This window comes from Panthera leo, chromosome C2 (assembly GCF_018350215.1).
Source record: "Panthera leo isolate Ple1 chromosome C2, P.leo_Ple1_pat1.1, whole genome shotgun sequence".
In the NCBI taxonomy this organism is placed as follows: Eukaryota; Metazoa; Chordata; class Mammalia; order Carnivora; family Felidae; genus Panthera; species Panthera leo.
Genome location: NC_056687.1, coordinates 128,341,044 through 128,358,678, shown reverse-complemented (window position 1 = coordinate 128,358,678; position 17,635 = coordinate 128,341,044). Strand labels below are relative to the sequence as shown.

The 17,635-nt window shown below is 42.1% G+C and overlaps 1 long non-coding RNA gene across 1 annotated transcript in view; it reads right to left on the bottom strand.

The window, feature by feature from the left end:
• Positions 1 to 15,409, bottom strand: part of LOC122230388 — a 28,477-nt gene extending 13,068 nt beyond the window's left edge. The window contains exon 1 of the long non-coding RNA XR_006207399.1: positions 15,323 to 15,409. This is a non-coding gene — a long non-coding RNA (uncharacterized LOC122230388). The remainder of the gene's footprint in view (positions 1 to 15,322) is intronic.
• Between the last annotated feature and the right edge of the window lie 2,226 nt (positions 15,410 to 17,635).

Below are 17,635 nucleotides of genomic sequence, written 5' to 3'. Positions count from 1 at the left end.
TCACCTCACAGTCATTAAAATGATGATTATCAAAAAAATAAAAAAGAACCCAGAAAATAACAAGTTATTGGTGAGGATGTGGGATAAAGAACCCCTACAACCCAACACCCCAAAAACAAATAATCCAATTAAAAATTAGGCAGAAGGCATGAATAGACATTTCTCCAAGTAAGACATACAGATGGCCAACAGTCACATGAAAAGATGCTCAACATCACTCATCAACAGGGTAATGCATATCAAAACCACAATGAGATATCACCTCACACCTGTCAAAATGGCTAAAATAAAAAATGTAAGTGTTGGCAAGGATGTGGAAAAAAAGGAACCCTCATGAACAGTTAGAAATGCAAACTGGTACAGCCACTATGGAAAACAGTATGAAAGTTCCTCAAAAAATTAAAAAGAGAATTACCATATGATCTGGTAAATACTGGTTATTTACCCAAAGAATATGAAAACACTAATTCAAAAAAGAGTATGTACCCTGTGTTTATTGCAACATTATTTATAGTAGCCAAATTATGGAAACAGCCCAAGTGTCCAGTAATAGAGGAATAAAGAAGATATGGTGTGTGTGTGTGTGTGCGCGCGCACACACACACACACACACACACACACACACACACAATGGAATAGTATTCAGCCATAAAAAAGTACAAAATCTTGTCATTTGCAACAGCATGGACAGACCTAGAGAGTATAATGCTAAGCAAAATAAGCCAGAGAAAGAAAAATACCATATGATTTCACTCATATGTGGAATTTGAGAAGCAAAACAAATAAAAAAAAGACACAAACCAAAAAAAAACCCAAAACCCAACAGACTCTTAACTATAGAGAACAAAACTGACGGTTACCAAAGGGGAGGTTGGTGGGGGGATGGGTGAAATAGTTGAAGGAGATTAAGAGTACACTTATCATGATGAGCACTGAGTAATGTATAGAATTGACGAATCACTATATTGTACACCCGAAACTAATATTAATACTGTATGTTAACTATATTAGAATTAAAATTTTTTAAAATAAATAAAAATTAAAAAAATTAAGTAATGGCAAAAAAAAAAGACAATAACAAGGATGTGAAGAAACTGGAACCTCACATATTGCTAGTGGGAATATAACATCATGGAGCCACTTCAGAAATCGTTTGAAAGTTTTCCAAAATGCTGAGCAAAGAGTTACTACATGACTCAGCAAGCCTACTCATTGGGTATACACCCAAGAGAAATAAAATGTCCACACAAAAACTTGTATACAAATGCTTGTAGTAACATAATTTATAATATCTAAAAGTGTAAATAACCCAATGTCCACCAAATGATGACTGTATAAATAAAATGTGGTATATCCATACAATGAAATATTATTCAGCTATAAAAAGGAAGGAAATACTGATACATAATACATGATACATCATGTATGAACCTTGAAAACATGTTGTTATGGAAGCCAGTCACAAAAGACCACATGTTGTATAATCTCATTTAGATAAATCTGTAGAGACAAAAGTTAATCAGTGGTTGCTTATGTGGGGGAAAGGGAGAATAGGAAATGACTCTTAAGGGTTCAAGGTTTCTTTTTGGGACTATGAACATGATCTAAAATTAGATTATGATAATGGCTGCAGAACCCTGTAAATACACAAAAATCACTGAACTGTTAGAATGTTGATTAAACAGATGAACATTATGTCATACAAATTCTCAGTAAAGTTGTTAAAAATCAGTATCTCCATATACCTGCAATAGTTACAAAATTAAATCTTAAGAGAAGATACATTTACAATAATATGAATACATATCAAGAACCTAGGAGTAAATCTAACAGAGTATTTGCAAGACCTCTCTATAGAAAATGATCAAACTTTGTTAAGAGAATATCAAAAGACCTAAAAAGAAATGTCATGATCACTGGCTAAAAACTTCTATTGGAAGGATGGACTTCCAGTTTCTGGTTTGGTGTGCAGAGAGTCTAGAAGTCATCATCCCTATTTCACACAAGAAAAATGTTGAACAAGCTGAAAATCAACAACTGTTCTTAGATCCACAGAGAACTGAGGTCATACAGTAAACTGCTGCCCTGAAAAACGAAGTGAATGCAGAATCAGAGCTTACCAGAAGAATCCTAGGAGCAAAAGTCTACAGCAGGAGCCAGCACTGGTAGGAACACCTAAAATATAATTGACAAATTTCTGTAAGCCCTGAACAGACAAGCTGGAGAGCTAAGAACTCTTGAGGGGGCAGTCTTGGGGTCGCCAAACTTTTAGGAGTTTTACCTCCAGAAGCCCATCAGGTTCTCACTATGAAGACTGGAGAAGGGTCCCCTTTGTGCTTCTGGCAGTGGGGAAGGGGAAAAGTAACCATTCTGGAATATGCCCAGAGTCCTCTGTTCTCCTTAACATGGCTTGCCATCAAGGGAAACTATTTTACAAGAGCCTAATGACTTGAGTTTTGCCAAAGCCTAACAGACTTGGGGAAAGGGAAGTACCCAACACCAGTCCCACTACCTTTCCCGTCTCACTTAAGGTGTTAGGGAGCTATGATATACTTGTGAAGCCCAGGATCACAGACCCACTAAAAGACTGAGACCTAACCACGAGACTACAAAGTGTTTCCCCCCTTCCCCACACCTTACCACCACATCAACAGAACTCCTATACAATAAGGGGATTACAGCTAAAAGACTGCAAGCCTCAAATCCTCTTGAAGGAGTCTCTGGGGAAATCTAAAATCAACAGGGGAGACAAGAACACTAGAGGAAATTTTAGCCTCTGACACCACAGCTACAGCAAGCAGTAAATACAGCCAAACTCCTGGCCAGATAAATGAAACACCTCATACTAATGCCCTATCAGTTCCTTTTACACAATGCATCATGTCTGGCTTTCAACAAAAGATTCCAAGTCATGCTAAAAGGCAAAAAACAGTCTGAAAAGAAAGAAAACATCAGAACCAGCCTCAGATATGGCAGAGATTTTGATATTATCAGACTAGACATTTAAAATAATGATTAATATGCTGAGGGCTCTAATGGAAAAAAAGGACATGTAGGAACAGATGGGTAATGTAAACAGAGAGATGGAAACTCTAAGATAGAATCAAAAGGAAATGAGAAATCAAATACACACTAACCGAAATGAAGAATGCCTTTGATGGGTTCATCAGTAGACTGGATATGACCAAGCAAAGAATCAGTGAGCATGAAAATAATTAATAGAAAGTTTCTAAACTGAAAATCAAAAAGTAAAAAGAATGAAAAAAAGCAGTTTACAATATCCAAGAATTTTGGGACAATTACAAATTTCTTGGTAGAACTTGACAAACGAATTCTAAAATATACAGAGAAATACAAAGTTCTAAGAGCCAAGATCTCTTAAAGTAGAAAAGCTTGCCCTATCATAATTAAAAAAAAATTTTTTTTAATGTTTACTTATTTTGGAAGGAGAGAGAGACAAAGCGTGAGTGGGGGAGGAGCAGAGAGAGAGGAAGACACAGAATCTGAAGCAGGATCCAGGCTCCGAGCTGGCAGCACAGAGCCGCCTGTGGGGCTCCAACTCAAGAGCTGTGAGATCATGACCTGAGCCAAAATCGGAGGCTTAACTGACTGGACCACCCAGGCACCCCTTGTCCTATCAGAATTTAAGACACTGCAAAGCAATTTTAGCACAGACAGTGTATATACAGAGTCCATTAACGCATATAAGACAATGGTAGTCCTACAGAACAATGAAGAATGAATGTCCTTTTGATTAATTATTCTGGAACTATAAAATGCCCGTATGAAATACAAAAGAAACTGAACTCCTCTATCAAACCACGCACAAAAATCACTTTCAGGTGGATTATGAACCTAAATGTTGAACCTGAAACAATGAAGATTTTAGATTATATAGAAGAGTATCTTTTAACTGCAGGATAAAGATTTTTTTTTTTTTAAGTAAGGCATACAAACCACTATCACAAAGGCAAAGATTGATAAATCTGACATTACGGAAAAGAATTTGTTCATCAAAAGATGCCGTCAAGCAGTGAAGAGGCAAGCACAGAGTATGAGAAACTATTTGTAAAATATATAACTGACAAAGGGCTATATATGTGATAGAGACATCACTATACTCCTCCCATCTGAATGGTTGAAATGTAAAAGTTTCACAAGATCAGTGAGATAGAAAGATCACCAGTGCACAACAGATTATGAAAAGCTGCAGAATGGAATACATACTAAACAAATAAACAGTGGTAACCGATGATGGGAAATATGAAGGCCATGCCGGAATAACTCACTGGCTTACAGCCAGTCTGCCTGCCTAACAACTGTAGAGAGCCAGTTATCCCACGTGAATGCAAATTCAGATGTAAACAGCACTTCAAGGAACTGGCCTAGTTCTTGGAAACAACATCTGAAGGCTAAGGTGGAAAGCCTGAAATGCCCTCCCATTGATTCAGCCCCATGAAGACTGTAGAAAGTTCCCCTGACATGGGCACCAGAGTTTTCTTCCTTTGCCCCAGGCAGTGAGATGGGCCTTTCACAGGGGAAGGTAGACAGGACAAGGTAGCCTTTTATTAGCTGTGAAAACCAGTTTATTTTCTGGGAAAGACTCCTGCTTGGTATGTGTGATGAATTAATGATTCTTGCTAAATGAAATATAAGAGAAAGGCTGGTTATGGTTCCTTTAGTTACACCAAGGCAATTTGTAAAGAAACCAATGGAACCAGTTGTTTTGCCTTTTAATCCAATCAAATAAGCGACGTGTCTTACATTTGGAACATTCTTATCTCTTCCTACAAGTTGGGGGAAACAAATACTCTGAGAGAGGTTTCCTACTTTTGAAAGCAAGGGACAAATATGGGCTTCCTGTCAGGGATTTAGACCATTAGAAGACACAGAAGTCTAGAATAGGTAAGAGGACAGAGAAATCCCAACTGAGGCATTGGTTAGAAAGGGCTTCCCACAGCATAGGATGTAATGAGCACTGAGTGGATGGTAGTGATAATGATGGTGGTGAGGGTGGTGAGGGTGGTGGTTGTGATGGTGCCAATGGCCCTGAGGATGGGGGTGGTGTGGTGGCTAGTGGTAGGAGAACTCATAATGGTGGTGCTTACCAGTGCTGGTGGGAGAGACAATGTTGATGACAAAGATGAAGAGTAGAGCAGGTTAGGAGAGTGGAGGCCAGTGAAGGTAGATGGTTGGTGATGGTGGTGGTAGTAGCACTGATGGTGATGAAAAGTCCTTGATCCTCCGGGGAAGGAATGCAGCTGGGTCCATCAAGGCTATGACAGCTAGCACAAACAGGCCCAGAAAGACCTACACCACCCTGCCAGAGCCAGGGAGCTGAGCGCAGGATGGAAAGTTTGGTTCCAAGTAAAGGCGCAAGTTGTACGCTGCAAAGTTAATTATTCTGATCAGGTCTTAAAAGAACATGAAAGTGGGAATAATGTGCAGTGTCCTCATGATTACTATGAAAACCCTCTAGGCAAGAGTGGATGGGCAAGAGAGGTTATCCAACACTCACCCTCTTTCCTCCCTCATCCAATCCACCCCACATCCTGCAGATGCTCCCTCCTCAGGCCTTCCCTGTCTCACTTCAGGCTCCATCTCTGCTCACATTGGCATCTGGCTCCCTGTGGCATCCCATGGTCCAGTGCCTTCCAATTTGCAGTTTTCCACAGCTGGAAACCCAAATCTCTCAGCCAGGAGGCTTAAAGATCTAGAGAGGGAAAGGAAGTTTTTACACTGACGTCATAAGGCACTTGCCTGGAGAGAAGAAACACGAATACCTCATACCTCCTCGATGTCCCACCATGAGTCACAGACCTCATAGCCCAAAGGGTCTGGGAGGAGCCAGGTAGAGATTCTAGGGTCTGACTGGGCCCTGCCCCACAAGGCCATTACCCCTCTGGGCAAGGATACCTTGTGCTAACTCAAATCAGCCTCCATGCACAGTTCCCAGGAATCTAGCTCAGACCTCCTAGGCCACAGAGCCAGCCTGCACCTCTCACATGAGCACACCACTGTAGCTGAAAGGAGCAGCCTGGGTTTGGTCCCAGGGCTTGATGACTGGGCAGATGTGACAACATTCCCATCACCAGCAAGTGGGACTGCCAGGTTGTTCTGCAGGCCCAGCACACGGAGGTGCCTCTGGGAGGGCTGGGAATCCTGGGTGGGCAGAAAAGATCTGTCCCATCCCTAAGGTCTGGCCATACCTCTCCAGGAAGCCTGATTCATCCATCTGGGCACCTGTTCCACTTTCTCAGAGAAGACCTGGTAAGTGTCTCACTCTCACATGTTCTCTCTTCTGGGTTGTATCAATAAACCAGTCAGCAACAGACATCTGGGGTTTCATGGCTTACCAAGGCTCTCCCATCACTCTGCCTCCTAGACTGAGCTGCCCACATCCCAGGATCCTGTGCCCCTTCCCCATCTGTGCTTAGGGAATTCTGACATGAATTTCTGCTCAAAGATTTGAGATGGGGCTAAGTTAAGTAATAAAACTTTTAAAAAATGTTAAGCACAGATGAAACATAAAGCAAAAGCAAGCTTCCTCGAATTTAGAGCAAAGACTGAGAATTCTCATGCTTGCTAGAGACCCTTAGGAGCATGCTTCCAGACACCCAGGGTTCACTCCACTGGGTGCCTAGGTGCTCCCCATGGAAGAGTGTGAGAGTATTGTTAGACGTCATCACATTGAACCTCGACTATTAGCCCCACTATACCCACTCTCCTGGGGCAGACACTTGGGGTGGTCATGGGATTTGCCCAAGGTCCCAGAGCTATCAGAAAACATGAGTGTGTGGCTCCCAGCACAGTGTCTTTCCAGCAGAGCAGATCCCAGGGCTACCCATGGTCAGGTCCCACATCTAGCTCATGAGCTGGCACATCCGCTCTTCTGGCACCTCCTCTCCAGGCCACGGATGGGCCATGGCAGTGCCAAAGGTATATAGAAGGCCTCAAGTTCCTCACCTCCACAAACCACCCCAATCCACTGCAACAGAGATAATCACATGAAATTGGAGGTTTTCTCAGGATTTTGTAAGGTATGAATCCAAAGGCCTTTAGAAAACTTGGCTATTTTGTGGACCTCTGAGATCACAGGAAGAAACGAGCACCTGCTATATGAACCTAGCTTCATGACAAGTGTCCCAGTTCCCTCTACCCAGAACACTGCCCCTAGACATTCTGGCACTGACATGGGTGGGGTCATTTCATTTTTTGTCCTCAGAGCACTGCACCCTTTTCAGTGGAATATATTACCCACTGTAATTAATTTCTCCTTTACTTTTAACAAGTGAGACTACAGAGAATTTAAGCAGGATTCACCTTATTCCTGCCCCTCCACGAAGCCTCCAACAGGACCCATGACTTTCTGACCACTCTTGAAAAACAGAAAGCTTTTAGTCTCAAGAATCTTGTAATTAATATGACCAATCTACTGAAGTAATCAAATTCTCTTTACTGTCAGCTTCTCCTGCATGGCCAGGCAAACAGTGCTCATGAAATGGATTCTCTGACCCTAAAACAGAGGTATTTCATGCTGTACTGCTTGTCTCACAGCAGTTGAGGTGTAAAGTGAGGACAGAGGCTCACAGTTTGTCACTTCCTGAATGTATGGTCCTGTAGTGTATCTCTAAACTCTGCATACAATGATCTCTCTGGCCTGACAACTCCTTCCAAATCCCCTTCCCCTGACCAACTCTATTCTTCCTCAAAACTTAGCTTTTGGGAAGCCCTCTTGGCACCTTCATGCTGAATTTGGGGCCCATCCTTCCTGCTGCCCTCTCTTGGAGCTTGACCACACTGTGCTTGTGTGTTCTTATCATCTCCTGAGATCCACCATCACATTCTGCAGTGCTGTTAGTTGGAAAAAAAGAAAGAGAAAGGGAGGAATGTAATGGTCTTTATAAATGGCCATGAGAATTAGCAATGTGAGGTTGGCATTATCTGCAGTAAGTGAGAAAGGGGAGAGGCAAGGAATGCAAGCGTAAAATGGAAGAGGCAGGGTGGGAGAGAAAGGGACAGTGGAGATCCAGAAACAGAATGGTTTTATGGAGGACAGAAGGTGAAGGGCAAGTTCCCCAGATCCACAACCTTCCCATAAGAGGGTGCAAAGTGGCTGGGGGTCAGCTGCTTCCTGGGCCTCCTACTGACCAACAGGAGGAAAGAAGAGGGAATAGGGTTGGAGGGCTGGTCAGCTCCTCTTTTTCTCTGCTCCTCACTCTCCCTCTTGGGTACTGTGGCCCCAGCCCTTTTGGGGCTGGCCTGTAGACAAGTGAGAATAAGACTATCTCCAAAGAAACTCTCTCAAATGCTTGCTTGCTTGCTCTTCCCTCATATTCTTGAAATGGAACACTCCTTGGACATTTTCTTTATAAACTCCGCATGTGGTAGTCTGTCTTAGACTTGCTAGGAATCTGTGATTTCTCAGATTCGCTCAAGAATGAGACAAGTGTCTGATTACACTAGTTAAAAAATGGCAAAAGGAAATAAAAATTACAGCATTAAGCATGGAAGAGGGGGGCCACCAGTGGAGCTTGAAGAAAATCAGATGGAACTATCCTGACTGGCAAAGCAGAGCAGAGGAGGTGGCCATGGAGTCAGGTGCCTAGGAGGCGAGAACCACTGCTCTTGGGGGACCTGGGAAGACTGTGGTCAGAAAGTACAGATAGAGAGGGCAAGAGATGGTAGGGAGAAGAAATCAAGGTGAGCCCTAGGTGTAGAAAGAGTTGTGTCCAAGAGTACATCCACCATATGTCTTGTGTAGACAGAACAATAGGCCAAGATGGTATCTACCCCAGGCTGAACCAGAGGGTACCCTCTAAAAGACATTAGACAGGATCTCTGGGAAGGCTGGGGCTCCTAGGTCCTATGCTGGAATCACAAGAAAAGGCTTTCTCATTTACTGGGGCGGGGGGGTGGGGAGGGGAGGGGACGGGTGGATGGTGTCCCAACCATGGCCCTTAAATGGCATCCTGCTGGTTGACATACCTAAGGCTCCCACTTAGAGGAGAGGGTTGTCGAAGAAACAGATCCACAAGATGGTACAGAAGACCAGCACCAACCACCTGTGTTACACTACAAATCCTTCATCCACAGATATTAATGGATAGCCATGATTCTGAGATCTTTGAGTAAAACAGCTCACAAAGGAACCAAGGTAAGCAGAACAATAAATTCAGGAGAAATGGAGATAGTTTGGAGAGTAGGAAATAACTTAAAAAAATCTACTTAGTACTCTCCATGAGATTCTAGGAGATTTTTCTTCCATAGACAAAGAAGAAAAAAAGTAACTGGAAAAAAGAAAATAGAAAATTTTCTTGGAAATTAAAACATGTAACTCAAACTAAAAAATGCAAATATATGAAAAATACCTGAGAACTGTGACTCTCAAAATATGATCCCCACTAGCAGCATTAGTATCACCTGGGAACTTTTTTTTTTACGTTTACTTATTTATTATTGAGAGAGTAAGAGCATGAATGGGGAAGGGGCAGAGAGAGAGAGAGAGAGAGGGAGAGAGAATCCCAAGCAGGCAGTACAGAGCCTGATGTAGGGGTCGAACTCATGAACCAGGAGATCATGATCTGAGCTGAAATCAAGAGACACTTAACTGACTGAGCCAACCAGGTGCCCCACCTGGGAACTTTTTAAAATGAAAATTTGTGGGTTCCAGCCTGAACTTACTAAACCTTAAACTGGGGTGAAGGGGTAGCAATCTGTTTTTTCACAGCCTTTAAGAAGACTGGGATGCACCTCAAGAATGAGAATCACTGACCTAAAACATAAAACAGAAAGACAAAGAGGTGAGAAACCTGAGAGAAAACTGTAAAGACCTAGAGAATCAGCCAAGGAAGAGTTATGGAAAGGGAAGACAGAGACTTATGGGGAGTAAACTACCAAATACATAATTTCAGAAAATGTCCTTCAACTTAAGATACAAATCATTAGATTTAAGAGTCTTGAGTTTTATGCCCTCAGAATTGCTGGGAAGATTAGACCTAATGGATGTAAATAATCTATAACCTCTCACAGCACAAAGCAAGCACTCAGTAACTGTTATTACCCTTGTCTGTGTGTTTGGCATGTATCCTTCTGGACCTTTCTCTACACCTGTATAAATACAGTCTTGTCGTTTTTTTTTTTTATCAAGTTCATCTTACTGTACATAGTGTTTTGCAACTTAGTTTTTGTATTTAAGAGGAAGGTCCCCCTCCCACCATCATTTCTTCCAAATTTACTTTAATTACTACACAGTATCCATACTTTACCTGTCTTTTGTTGATGGGTTTGTTGTTTGGGGTTTTTTTACAATTATAAATAATGCTGTACTAAATTTCAGTCCTACCAAGTGTGTGAAGCTACCAATTTCCCTCATCAACACTTGATATTATGACTTTAATTCTTGATAAATGTTAGCAAAAATAAAAGATCCTTTTAGATGCATTTCACTGTATCTCTCTGACTTCGGCCTCTGTGTTTATTGACCATTTATATGTTCTCTTCTATAAGTTTTCTCTTCATATCCATGGGCATTTTGGTTATTATTAGCTTATTGGAAGGCTGGTGATTTTAGTAAGGTATTCTGTAGTAGGCCTCTTTCCTTTGTTTTTTGCTTATTTTTGCTTTTTTATTAATTCTAAGTTTGTCTACAAGTTTTATTAATTCTGATTGTCACTGAATCTCTTGTACTTTCTAGGTACATTATGAAATCATCTGTAAATAACTGTAATCTTGCTCCTCCAATATTATTTCTTGTTCATGTCTTACTATCCCATGGGATTTTGACAAAGAAGGCCAGGCAGAACATGAGGTCACAACCCAAACTTATGGACCACATGAGAAGAGAAGAAACAATAAATGAGGGCCAGAAAAAGCACTACCAGCTTTAGACTACCAAGAACTTCAAGAAATGGAGCTACCATTGACTGATGAATGGATTAAGATATGGTGTGTGTATATATATATATATATATATATATATATATATATATATATATACATACATACATACAATGGAATATACTCAGTGATCAAAAAGAATGAAATCTTGCCATTTGCAAAATGTGGATGGAACTAGAGTGTATTATGCTAAGAGAAATAAATCAGTCAGAGAAAGACAAATATATGATTTCGCTCATAGGTGGAATTTAAGAAACAAAACAGATGAACATAGGGAAAGGGAAGGAAAAATAAGATAAAAACATAGAGGGAGGCAAACCATAAGAGACTCTTAAATACAGAGAACTGAGGGTTGCTGGAGGGGAGTTGGGTGGGGGGAGACGGGCTAAATGGGTGATGGGTATTAATGAGGGCACATGTTGAGATGAGCGAGCACTGGGTGTCACATATAAGTGATGAATCACTGGGTTCTACTCTTGAAACCAATACTACACTGTATGTCAACTAACTTGAATTTAAATAAAAACTTAGAAGAAAAAAAAAAAGTTACCTTAAAAAAAAAAAAAAGTGGATCCAGACTTTTAAAAAGGCATGTGCACAATGGTTAAAGAAACAAAAGATACAATAATAAATATAAGGTACTACTTAGGTAAAAAGAGATATATTTTTATAAGAAAAAAGAAAGATTTTAGAAAAAAAATACATCCATTGAAATTTAAAACCCAAATCCATTAAGCAGTAGCACCACAACTAAAAAAACAGAATTAGTGAATCAGAAGGGAGGTTACAAAAAGTACCCAGAATATAGAGTACAGAAAGTTAAAATAAGGAAAAAAAGTAAAGTGAGATTAAGAGACATGGAAGATGGAACAAGGAGAGGCAACATTAGCCCTCAAAAAAGACTTTTTTTCTCCCTCTTATTTTAGGGTTTAATCAATACAACAAACTCTAGTCCTATGTCCATCACTGGGCATTTTCTCTCTGAAAACAGGAAGCTAATCAAATGCTTACTATATAGCAAGTACACTTGTTATAAAAATATATTTTCCTTAGATATGCAAAAACAATTTCGAGGCCACCTACTAGTATCCTGTGCCTAGATGAGAAAGTATACTTGTAACAAATTACTGTGCGCTTTCTAATTCTACTGCATAAAAATTAAAAAACAAAATATACAAAGGAACTGAATTCCTGGGGCAGGAAGGAGTAAGGGAAGGCCATTTGTCATGAAGTCACCATGGCAGTTGCCAGTGCCTCCCTTTCATGGTAGGTCAGCCAACAGTGTCAACTCTTCAGAATGAGATTCTAGGTGATGTTTGTGCTGGTGAATTAGAGCAAGGAGTTGGTGATGTCTAGGTCACGGGTCATTTCCTTAGTGGCTCATAGCACAGGCTGCAGCCCAACCCCAGTAGGCGCCCTGTGGTCTCATGTCTGGGTCTAGAGGTCAGGTCCATTGGGCCAAAGTTGTTACCACTGCTAAAAGCAACTCCAAGGACTTTAGCTGGATCATGCACATGCATAAATGTAGGTTGGGTGAATATACGAACATATGAGCTAGACAGGAAGCAACACCAAGGGGACATAGCTGTGGGAAAAGTACCCCATCAGTGAGGTTCATGTAGAAACTCCCTACACATAGCCATCTATCTTCCCCTAAGATCAACATTAACAATTAAGTCAGTCTCTCTGTGTTTCTTTCAGGAATGTGTGTCTTAGAAAGTAACCTTGTCTTTGGTCTCTGGTCTAGACCTTTTTGACCTTTAGACCAGATAAAGGCGTACCTTTATCAAGCCTTTTGAATACATTTAGGTTTTTTCTGCCAATAGGAACTCTTGGAATAATGATTTCCCTATGTGTATATTTCTCAGTGTGATGGAAGCCTTACCTTTATGTGGTTGGTAAAATTACTCTTTGTGCCAAGATATCATTATATTTAATAAACCCTAAATGCTAGAAGAAGTTGCAGAAGAGGGAGTGGATTGGTCCTTCTTTGCTTGGGGGGCTTACAATGTAACAGATCAAAAAATACACATCTTTCATATTCACATGAAAGAAAACATTCCTCTTAACAATTTTTTGATGTTTGCAATAAATGCTTGAGTGATTTTCAAAAAAGAAAGAAGAAAGTATCTCTGGCAGCCAGGGTATCACTGGGAAGAAAATGGGGGCAGGAAGCCCAAACAGGATGTTACTGCCAAAGTCTGAGGGAGTGGGTAGAGGGGACAGGAGAGGCTGGCCCACCTACCCTGCAGACACAAGAGGATGGGGTGGTGGGGGGCGACTAGAGAAGCCTTGTCAGAAGCCTTCCCCTAGATAATCCCATAAGGATCACAACAGGAGGAGTGAAGGTGGCTCCCTGGGGAGGCCCTGGTAGAAGCTGAAAAGGGTGAGGATGAGTTTTGTGTCGGTTGTGTTGGAGATGAGATGGCTATGTGACATGCTGGTGGGGATATCCAGAAAGAGATATTCAAAAAGGTCTAGACCAGAGACCTATGTGTGTGGATGCTGGGCATAGAGCAGTTACCTCAGCATAGATGGAATCACTGAAGGGCAAGATGGAGAAAGAAGACTGGGATAGGAACCTCAAGAATGGGAGAGAGGTGGAAGCCTGTGTAGAAGGTAAGAGGAAGAAAAGGCCCAGGAGAGAAGTGTTGATAGAAGAGGCTTTCAAGGAGGGTGATAGGGTTGGGAGGGTCAGGAGAATGAGGACTCAGAAAAGACCACTGAATCTGGCAGGTCTGGGACTCTTAGGACCTGCAGAGGGAGCAGCTCCAGAAAGTAAATACACAAAGTACAGAAAGAACACTAATCCGAGGCTGGGAGGTACTGACACCCCAGGTAAGCCAAGAGATGGACCAGGGGTGGTTGAGTCATCAGCTTTTCCAGGCAGTGTGATAGCACCAGGCAGGTGAGAGACTGAATGGAGAGAGGAGGGAAGTCATGGTTCAGTACACAGACAGAGGAGGAAGCCACTAAAGATGGGAAAATCAGAGGCAATCAAAGGGCTGGGAGGATTCTCTGTCACAGGATGGTTCAGACAACTGTGAGAATGGACTGGGGAAGCTAGAGGGCAGCCCCATTAGGAAGAGGTCATGACAGTCCAGGAGGAGTGATGGAAGCCTAGACCAGAGGGGTGGTGATAGAGGAAAGAGCAGTGGGGAGTGCAGAGACACATTTAGAAGTAGTGGGTTGAGTGTGGGGGTGAGAGGAACAGAGGAACCAAAACTGGCCTCATACCGAGCAGCACTGAATGTTGTCATCTGAACAGCAGACTTCTAATTATACCATTTTCCTGAGAGTGGGTGGAGGGTGGGCAGGGCCTCTAGATGGGAGCATGGTAAGAGCACTTCTCATGGCTAGCATCTGCAGGGACTTCCCTCAAAGATGCAGGGCCAAAGTCTCTGAGCGAGCTCTGGGGAGGCAGTGGGAGGTCCAGCCTGGTAGGACCACCTCAGATCTGACCCCCAACCTCTCTAGGTCCTAGCCTGGATACAGTCATGGCAATCTAGGCCCAGAGGTCTGGTCAGACTCCTCTCACAATCCTGAGAACAGGAATCACCCTTTATGTAAAACGATATATGCTAACTAACTTAATAATATACATACATATACATATATACATATATATATACATACATATATATCTATATAACAATATAACATAAAATAAAAATAACATAACATAAAAAATAAAATGATGTAGCTTTCCACAAGATGGGCATTTTTAGTTTTTACCTCTGGGAAATGGAGTATTTGTTTTCTAAGAAACAGATTCTTGGGTAGAAAGAAGGTGTGTAGGGGAAGGACAGCCAGGGGCCAGATGATGAAGGGTACTGTGTGCTAAGATGGGGAGTCTGACCACTGTGCAGAGGACACCAAATATACTCTGTGATCACCTCAGTTCTAGAAACCTCCATCTCACCCCGGGCTCTACCACAGGTCCTGTCATCTTCCAGAACGAAGCCACCTCTAGATCCAAACCCAGATCCCATTCTAATCAGACCATGAACTCCTTTTCCAAGCACTCTCTCCTTTAGTCTCGCCATCTATTCTACTACCTCCTAGACTCAAGGATTCCAGGCCCCCAATATCCTGGCTTACCTACCTTGCCCAGCTAGAACTCAAATGACCACCTGACCCACATCTTATCAACATCCTAAAGCTTCCCTCACTGCTGTTCCCCTTCCTGTTCAGAAAAACTCCAGTTCCCCTATCAACCTCACAGTCAGCCTTCTCTTCTGCTGCAGACTGCTATCTGGCCCCCTAAATATGTTCTCTTCTTCAACAATAACAGAGTTTTAGTTGGGCACTTGGCTGCCTAGCTAGACAGATCCATTTCCCAGACTTCCTTGCAGTGAGTGCCTAAGTTCTCACCCATAGAACGCTGAGCACAAGCAATGTGCCCAACTTCCCTCTCTCTTACCTAAAAAGAAATTATTGCTTTCCACTTCTGCTCTTAGCCCTTTTCAGGAGCTGGAAGTGGCAGAGACCCAGCTTTGGCGATGCAGCCATATTGGCACAGTCTACAGAATAAAGGAACAACACAGAGGGGATCTAGAACCCTGAGTGGTTCTAGGAAATGAGTCAGTCCACCAGCCTGGGCCACTTTCCTCTCTTTGGATTGTAATGTGAGATAGAAATAAATATTTATTTAATCCACTCCTTGTTACAGCAGGTTCTACTATAGTCAAGTATGTGGAGAAAAATGCCACCACCAATCGAGGCAGTACCACCATAAATACCTTGTGTCCAACCTCAGCTGAGTTCCACTTTCACTTGATGTTGGTCAGCTCCCTTGCAAATTCACCCACCCAGTAAAGGCTACAAAGTCTCAAGATATACTTATCAGGTCTCTGTCCAACCTCTTACTTTCAATCAAGAATGCTGTCTCTTATGACACTACAAATGCTGAAAGCATCAAACAAGGTCTCCCACTATGTCCCAGCCACCCCTACAATCCTCTCCTCTTATCCCAATGGTATAGATGTCCTTCCCTCTGTGCTCTGGTCAGACTCCCCGGATTACAATTACAGGAGTGTAATTGCAATTACAGCTCAACTAACTATATGTGCAAGCTAGCTCAGTCTCCCTTTCCTCAGCAGTAAAATGGAGATGATGACAATACTACTTGACAGGATTGTGAGAAGTAAAAGAAATAATGCATGTAAAGGAACTAGCACAATGCCTAGTATACAGTAAGCAATGGCTAGCTGCTACTAATATTGCTAAAACAAAGGTGACCACGTCACTACCTCATGGAAGCCCTTCATGGAATCTCCATCACCTATACGGCAAAATCCAAACCTCTCAGTGTTAGGCCCTTCATGCAACATCAGCCATCTACTCCTTGAATCTTCTCTCTTCCCCTCTCTGTCTTGAACAGTATGCTCCAATAATACCAAACTAACTACAGATCTAAAAAATCAATTCAATGTTTACTCATTTGACGTATACACATTAAAATGCCCACCTATGCAGTATTAACAATTACCCTAATAAACGAATTCCCCTTTCTGGAAAAGAATACCTACCTCCCTAAAAATCACCAATATGAGAAAGAGTCTATTTTCATCTTGAGTCTGGGAAATGATACTGAATTCAATTTGTTTCCTTCCTTGTAAAAATAATATAGTTAGGTTACCCTCTTTTTAGCTCTAAAATGTGATGCTATCCTAAAATGGCTGTGGGAAAAAAGCAATCTTTATATCTATTTTTAAACCTTATTATATTGTTTAAATGCACTTGAAATGTTGCATCCTGTGGAAAGGGAATGAGGCTCTTTTAAGAGGGACAGATGAAACATGAGCCAGATGGTGAGGCTGGTAACAAAGGGATGCTGAAAGTGGGAAGAGGTCCAATGTAGCCAGAAAGAAGAGTGGAGACAGAGGAAGGTCCTCAGGGAGGAGCCAGTCCCAGGTCCTGGCAGCACCAGGCTGCAGCCTCCTGTCTCTTCCTTTTCCTGCCTTCCCAGAAGAGGCAAGAAGAACCCTAGGGAGCCCTTATCACAAGACAAGAGTCTGCTTAGCTGACAAGAATGCCTGTCAGGTCAAATAAAGCTGCCCTTCTTTTGGCTAAGTCATCTGTGGGTATTTCTGGGGGAACAAAAAGAGCAAAGGCCAGAGGGACACTGCCTAGAGATTCCAACACAAAACTTAAAACACAGGTTTGTCAAGACATTGCATTTCCTGGTGAAGAGATTATGGTCAAGTCAAACCCATTCTCAGCAAAGTCAGAGTTAAAGGAACTTTATTCAAAATACTAACTCTGGTGGGGCTTCTGGGGGGCTCAGTCGGTTGAGTGTCCGACTTCGGCTCAGGTCATGATCTCATGGTCCGTGAGTTCGAGTTCCGCGTTGGGCTCTGTGCTGATAGCTCAGAGCCTGGAGCCTGCTTTGGATTCTGTGTACCCCCACCCCCGACCCTGTCCCTCCCCAACTTGTGCTCTGTCCCTCAAAAAAAAATGAATGTTAAAAATAAAAATTAAGGGGCGCCTGGGTGGCTCGGTCGGTTAAGTGTCTGACTTCGGCTCAGGTCATGATCTCGCGGTCTGTGAGTTCGAGCCCCGCGTCGGGCTCTGTGCTGACAGCTCAGAGCCTGGAGCCTGTTTCGGATTCTCTGTCTCCCTCTCTCTCTGCCCCTCCCCTGTTCACACTCTGTCTCTCTCTGTCTCAAAAATAAATAAACGTTAAAAAAAAAAAATTAAAAATAAATAAATAAATAAATAAAAATTTAAAAAA